The 7,761-nt window shown below is 43.9% G+C and overlaps 1 pseudogene; it reads right to left on the bottom strand.

The window, feature by feature from the left end:
* Positions 1-864: 864 nt before the first annotated feature.
* LOC147454180 (uncharacterized) lies at positions 865-2,342 on the bottom strand (annotated as a pseudogene).
* Positions 2,343-7,761: the final 5,419 nt, after the last annotated feature.

The raw sequence follows: 7,761 nt of genomic DNA, 5'->3' as shown, positions 1-7,761 counted from the left end.
TTGAGAGGGATGCCTTGCAAGAAAGATAGAGAGAGCGAGCACGAGAGGGAAAGAGAAGACCAGGCTTCTTCCCCTCCTCCATGCATCCTTCTCCACCTGAGCTCTGATACCAGTGTAAGACCGCGGGGGATTGGACCATGCAACTCTCCACCCAACCGTGCTATTTATAGACTCCTAGCCTCTAAAGATAGCGCCCCTTGACCGCATGTCTGTCCTGGCCCTTGGCCTGACATTTTTGAATTTTACAGCCCTATGTAGATAAGTCCTAATCCTAAGTGAGATATTAGGGAAGGTATTTTCTATTTCTTTAGCGACCAGTATGGGAGAATGCTGCTATTATCGCACAGCATGACCGCATAAGAGGAGAGAGAGGTTTAAGAAAGAGAGAGATTGTATGTTGCAGCCTTGCTGGCGGGTTTTTCGATTTTTCCATGAGTATTACCGCCCATATAGCCACGCAGATTACCACAATATAAAAAAAGAATCCACTTGGCCGGCCGCCCGCATTCCTCTCCCACTTTTCCCTTTCTATAAATTCTATTCTATTTTGTTACTTTTCAGAAATTGGTACCCCCTTTTTGCATGGAGTGTAAGAAATCCCATTCTCATTGGGATTTTTAGTGCCTCTCTTCTCTTTGCTTGCCTCATCTATTGGTATGATTCTCCTACTCTACTCATTTGTACTCCATGAGATTCTATATCAAAAAATATTCTTTTTCCACCTCAAAATCTTATGTCAACTATGCATTCATATGGAAATGGCAAGCGAACGATGATCAAAATTGTATTGTCTTGCGTTCATAAACAAATAGCCCTTTTGTACAGCATAAGTACAGAAAGAAGACAAAATCCAAAAGATATTTATTAATTTTCATCCTCCAAGAGATCTCTACAAGTGCTTACATCCATGTCCAACCCCATGGTAGCTAAATCAACAAATAAATCTATTGATTCATCCCCTACATCCTCTCCTATTGAATCATCATCATCCTCTCCATCCTCGTCCTCCTCCTCACTATGGTTGGTTATTAGGAATGGTTGGTTCTCCTCGACCCCAACTGCATCATCGTCATTGGCGTCTTCTTGAGATGGTATGGTGGGATCTGCCAAAGTCTCTATGTTTGTATCTGCAAAGATAGATCTTCTCCGTGGTGTGACTAGAATAACATACCAAAGTCGTCTTTGATACATACAAGGCACATAAAACACCTGTAGGTCACAGAGCAAACAACAACATGAATGTAGTTTTATATGTATCATATAATGTTTTAGTGAGTTGCACATGGACTTTACCTACTCACAACTACTAGGTTGCACCAAGTTGTTGGTCTTCCCGCGATGAAATTGCCCAGAGTCTACCATATAGAGCCCATTCTCATGTCTCTTAACCTCACCCGCAAACCATCGGCAATCAAAGAGATATTTGTGAAATGTTCTGAAATCCACTTTGATTATCCTCTCTATTGTTCCACATTCCCTCACCTCTTGTGTTGTCGTGCCAAAGTTGCCCATAACTCCACTATCGTGAGTGGTTCGATGCTCATCTATCTTGCGGGTTCGAAAATGACGTCCTCGGACCATATAGAGTTGAATATGAAGGCCTGCAAAAACCAATCAGGATAGATGAGAGAGAGAGAGAGATGACACACATACACACACACACACACACACACACACCCCCACACACACACACTCGCACACACACACACTAAACACATTGAGTAGTTTACCCTTGGTAGACATCCTCGTGCGTACTCCCATTCTTTAGGGCTTATTTGTTCTCCTTGTGCCTTGGCCTTGGTCATGGCATTGTGTATCCACCCAACTGGAATTAGATCAGGGTATTTGGCAAGCTCTTTATGAAAGGGAGGTGCTCGCCTACCGCCATGCAACCTCTTCCATGCTTCCCTCTCCCTTTCTCTCGTTGTATGCACCTCCACATACATATCCACCCATTTTCCCATGATGGGAGCATTGAGTAGACAATGGTTGTTGACTATGGCTTGAAATTCCCTATCAAAAATCAAGAGAGAACCTTTCCCACTTGGAATGTTTGCGTGTTTTTTTGGATCCTCTTCCTCCGTCTTTAAACGAGGCAATGATGGGTCTATTGTGAAAAGATATTGAGAGACATACACAAAAGCCTATTGTACAATCCAACCCTCTACCATGCTTGCCTGAACACATGAAACCATTAGTGATTAAAGTAACCAATATAAAGCATTGTGAATACAATCCAATCCTAATAAGGCTTAAGGCTTAAGATCGATGAATACCTCTGGTTGTGATCATAGCCTTACAAAGTCTTTCAAGGTCTTTAGGAACCTCTCAAGAAAGAACATCCACATGGAGTGAACCACACCACAAATGGCTATCTCCTCAACAAGATGGAGCAATAGGTGAACTTGGCTAACAAGGATAGAATGTGGGAATGCATCCTCAATAGCACAAGTTGCTTCAATCGTTAGAAGTCGAGCTATCGGAATGGTTGAAACTTCAATTTCTTTGGAACTCACAAACCTGTACCAAAAAACCCTTCATAATCTTCATAGTAAAGTTAGTCTTCAAAGTAAAGTTTAGGAGGGAGGATCAAATGTGCTATACCTGACAACTTCTCCCACCTTGAATATTGCAGCCTTTACCTTCGTGGTTGAAAATCCACTAATGCTAATTGGAAGCACAAACTATTGCACAAACAAAAAGACTTATTAGTATCCAGAACCCTAAACCACATACACATACACACACATATACACACACATACACACACACACACACATTACCTGAAGAATCTTGTGTCAATCATGGGATTTGAGGCCATACAGTTGTGTGGATCCTCCTATCTTAGTTTTAGTGAAGGCACCCTTGAGCGAACGCATATAACCTGTTGGAGTACGGATGGATGCAATGACTTGTTTCATCTGCTCTTGATCCACCCTTGATAAAATCCAAGGTGCCTTTGGAAGAACCATCTTCCCACGAGGCCCCATGCGAGGTGTGGTCGAAGGAGGGAGGCTCCTTATGGCCCTCCTGTCCTCTCTAGCCCCCAATGAATCTTTCTTGCCTACTATGTGATCCCATATAGCTTGCCCAACATCAAAAACATCTATGCCGTTCCATAGCTCTTGAAGCTCTTCAATCAAAGCCTATGACATAATTAAAGAACACTCGTTATTGCATATAACCACAAAAAAAACTCACAACTAACACTTATTACACTTAAACGTACCTCAATAGTGCATCAACCCCTGCATTGCTCCATCCAAACATTGCTTGAATATTCAAGATCTCAAGAGACGCTCGTAATATGGAGTAGGAGCAAGATCCCTCGTAAACGGCGGTGTGTGCTACCCCTAGCAATGAATCTTTGGTTTTTTGGGCGACTTCTTCACATATACACTCACACTCACACTCATTCGCCGCCTCACGTGCAAGAAGATCCTCAACCATATTGTGCAAATGATCTTCCTCCACCTCCATGTGGGGCAAGGTAGTGGGGAGATCCCCATATGTGGTGGATGTAGGATGCGCATGCGCTCGTGTGGACCCACCCACATCGGACGGCGGGTGTGACCCCCCTCCCTGACTGCTTCCTGGCGCAATCGCTCTTCCGTCCTCCTCCCACCTTTGCCCCCGATCACACTCCAATGGGGAGCGACATCAATGGATGCCAAAACCCTTGGATCGCTAGTTTCCATTCGAGCGCATTTTCTCGGATCGTCCCATAGTCCATAATCATCCACATGAGCCAACCATATATGCCGAAGCCATGCAATTGCACGCTTACATCACGTACATGGACATGGTAGTCGCTTGCTCAACCATCGAGTTCGTTCCGCGCCAACCGGCGGACCCACATCATCCCAATCGACCTGCACACATGACCACACACTAAATAAGAAAAAATAAAATAAGAAAAAGAAGAATCAAGAATGTTGGTACTGACATGACTAACACTCATTAAGGATAGAGGGGACTGTAAGGTAAAGAGGTGGGTACAAGAGGTCATCCAATCGGCGTAACCTTAATGGTTCATCACAGCTTTTCGCGATAATATACGCGGTAATACGCGCAGGAAAAGACGCGGTAATAGACGCGGTAAAATTTCCAGCAAAGTTTTTTCTATAAAGGGGGACACCTACGTGCCCCCGCGAAATTGAATGCCAAAAATTCAAAAGCGAGCTCCTTCTCTGCGCGGGCTTGTTTCCCTCTCCATCTCCAAGCTCTATTACTCTCTTCATCTCCATCCCCACCATATCCAAGGGATCGAGGTCACGACTGTAAGTGCTCGAACTCTCTCTCTTTCTTCTCGTTCTTCTACTCACACACACACACACACAAACACATACACACACACACACAGAGACTATTTTGTGCACAATCACACACTAATGAAAGGATTAGTGTGTGCATGCATTATACACACACTAATGCCTCATTAGTGCGTGTATGCATTACAAGCACACGCTAATGCTTGCATTAGTGTGTGCATGTGCATGCATTAGTGTGTTTACACACTAATGCATGCACAAGCATACCCTAATGTGAGCATTAGTGTGTGCATGCATTATACACACACATTAATGCTTGCATTAGTGTGTGATTGTGCACAAATTAATGTGTTTTCACACACTATTTTGTGCACAATCACACACTAATGCCCGCACTAATGCAAGCATTAGTGTGTTTCCACACACTAATTTGTGCCCAAGCACACACTAATACAAGCTTTAGTGTGTGCATACCTCTCTTGCACACACTAATGCTTGCATTAGTGTTACAAGTACACACTAATTCAAGCATTAGTGTGTGCATGCATTAGTGTGTTTCCACACACTAATGCAAGCGTTAGTGTGTGCACACCTCTCTAGCACACACTAATGCTTGCATTAATGTTACAAGCACACACTAATGCTTGCATTAGTGTGTGCTTGTGCATGCATTAGTGTGTGCTTGTGCATGCATTAGTGTGTTAACACACTAATGCATGCACAAGCACACATTAATGCAAGCATTAGTGTGTGCATGCATTAGTGTGTTTCCACACACTAATTTGTGCCCAAGCACACACTAATGCTTGCATTAATGTGTGTTTGTGTATGCATTAGTGTGTTAACACACTAATGCAAGCATTAGTGTGCATGCGTTACAAGCATACCAAAACATACCTCCATGTGGGTGTGCGATGATGTTGGTTGAGACCCCAATGGTCACCCAGAAGCCCAATGGTAGATTAAGGGCCATTACACACACATAGATTAATTGCTTTGCCACACACTAACGCACACGCACAATAGATTAATAAGAAGCACACACACACACACTCTAAATGGATGCAAAAAAAATAAGCACACAAACCATTTCTTAAATAGAAGATAAAAGAAATCATATGCAGGGAGGAATCCTATGCAATAAAGAATCTCACTTTGACTAGAATCCAATGTTAATTAGGGTCCCTTTTTTTGTGAAATTGTAGGATATGGCATCCTCTTCCACGCCCGGCTATCGAACCATAAAGGACTTTCTCGCTGACAGCCTCTCTTACGAGGACGCTTGTTCCGCTTACTACTCGCAGTCTTCCTCCCACCAGCCACAATCGTACTTTGTCTTTGGATGGTTCAGAGATACAGTACACGAACCTGACCTCGAAAGGGCATACCGCGCCCAGGCAGAGTGGCTATCCTCACAGTAGAGTCTTCTAGGGTGGTACACACCCGCACATTTGGCTGCCTATGGGCTCTCACCGCTTGCGACACCGGGCACCGACACTCCCTACGTGCAGAGTGTGCCTCCCACAGTGCCTCCCTTCACCTTACCCTCGAATTTCTCGTCACCCGCACCTCCCTCAACCTTGCATTCGGAGCGATCCACACCCACACCATCGAATTATCCGTCGCCTACACCACCTAGCGGTTCGGGCTTAGGACAACGCTCTTCGGATGGCCAACGCTCTTCCCATTAGTGGTGGCTCACGCTCTCCTCGAGATAGTGGCTCGTGCTGCTTTGGTGGTGGAGGGGGCAGTGCTACAGATTCACCTCCTCTTACACCCCAACCTCCTCGCTCACCCCTTGGAGCTCCACATGAGGATGAGGACCGCGATGCGCCCGCCCCGGACGCTCGTGGCTACTACTATTATATACATCGAGGGGGGGAGGTGGATCTAGGTTCCTCTTTGGGGAGGACATTTCAAGGGCACCTTAACCAGCTGATCCACTCGACATACCAAAATTGTTGTAAATATTTCAAAGATCAGGACCCAGCCGACTTGACGTATATATTCACATGACATTGCTCATGCGATTCTCTAATCTAGAAGTGGAAGAGTTCTCTAGGCAGTGGCTCGAGGAGTACGTCAAGAATTTCTTGAAAAATAAGAAGTCCAATGTGCGGAGGGCGGCAAAGCGAACATTTGAATATGAGGGTCACAACTATCACCCTGGAAATGTTCACGACGAGGAGTGGGAGAAAGCCCAGGGCGAGCTGGAGGACGAGAGAGTGGCATGTGCTAGGGCGCACACTCGGCAGGTGGTAGCGAGGGTGCAGCAAACGCCCACGCATTACGGCTCGGACGGAAAAGCAGCATGGAAAGATAAATTTGTGAGTGCGCGTATTTTCATTTGAATTGATTTAATTTGTGGTAATAAGGTTAGGTTTGTGATATTTTTTAATTGATATATAGCAAAATATTACTATGACCCGTCCAAGCCGAGAGATCCAGAGATACAGAGAGAGCCAATCCGAATATCAAACATGGTGCTGGCTGTATGAAAACAACAAAATCAATCGCGAAGAATTTGAAAATGCATGTCGTATACTACAGCCTGTAAGTGTGAATTTTTTAAAAAAATGAGTACATGCAGAGTTATGTATCCATTTGTATTAATTAAAGGTTTTGTTGTTTTTTTCTTTTCTAGAGTCAGGGAGTCCCTCGAGAGGTCCCAGGATCCGAGTAGCTCAATCCTCCGAGTGTTTTTGGGCCCGTCTTCTTTTGACCACAGTTGTATAGCCCCCATGCATCGCCTATTTGGGAAATTTTGTAATATCCAATATAATTAAACACTTGATTTTGGCCCAAAGTCTTCTTTTGGCCACAGTTGTATAGCCGCCATGCATCGTCTATTTGGGAAATTTTGTAATGAACAGTTTCTCCAATATAATTAAACATTTGATTTTGGCCCAAAGTTTTTGTGCAATGAAATTGTTTTTTTTTAATTTATTAAATGTATAGGAAAAAAAAGGCAAATCACCATTTGGATGGGTCCTACCAAGGACCATCCAAATGGTCATCTGCTTTTTTGTAAAAGTACTCGTGTGTGCGGTAATGCTTGCGGTAACGCCCGCAGAAATAAGCGTGAAAATATAGCCGAGCCGATTACCGTGCGCATTGCTGAAGGACCATTACCGCGAGCATTGACTCTAGCATTACCGCCTCCGAGATTTTTTGACTTGAACTTTTTCTTTGTTTTTGTGTGTCTATCTGAGAGGTAATGTGCTCCAAATGTCATAGTGGAGTCGTAACTTCTCCGAAATCAGAGCTCTTTTTTCTGAGTTAGAACAGACTTTCATTCTTGTAGTGAGCTTTTCCAAAACCTGGTAAACAAAAGTAATAGCTTGTGAAATGATAGTATTTAAAGTAAAGTGATAACGAGAATCATGAATATAGAGTGGATTGGTAGTGCTAGCAACCTTTCACCAGTCACGTTAAAAAGAACCATTGAGAGTGTGTGATAGCACCCCAGCCTACTAGAGTATAATAAATT

This window comes from Adiantum capillus-veneris, chromosome 7 (genome assembly GCF_014529385.1).
Source record: "Adiantum capillus-veneris isolate H3 chromosome 7, ASM1452938v2, whole genome shotgun sequence".
NCBI classification, from domain to species: Eukaryota; Viridiplantae; Streptophyta; class Polypodiopsida; order Polypodiales; family Pteridaceae; genus Adiantum; species Adiantum capillus-veneris.
The sequence above is the reverse complement of the archived record's forward strand: the minus strand, read 5'-3'. Positions and strand labels throughout refer to the sequence as shown.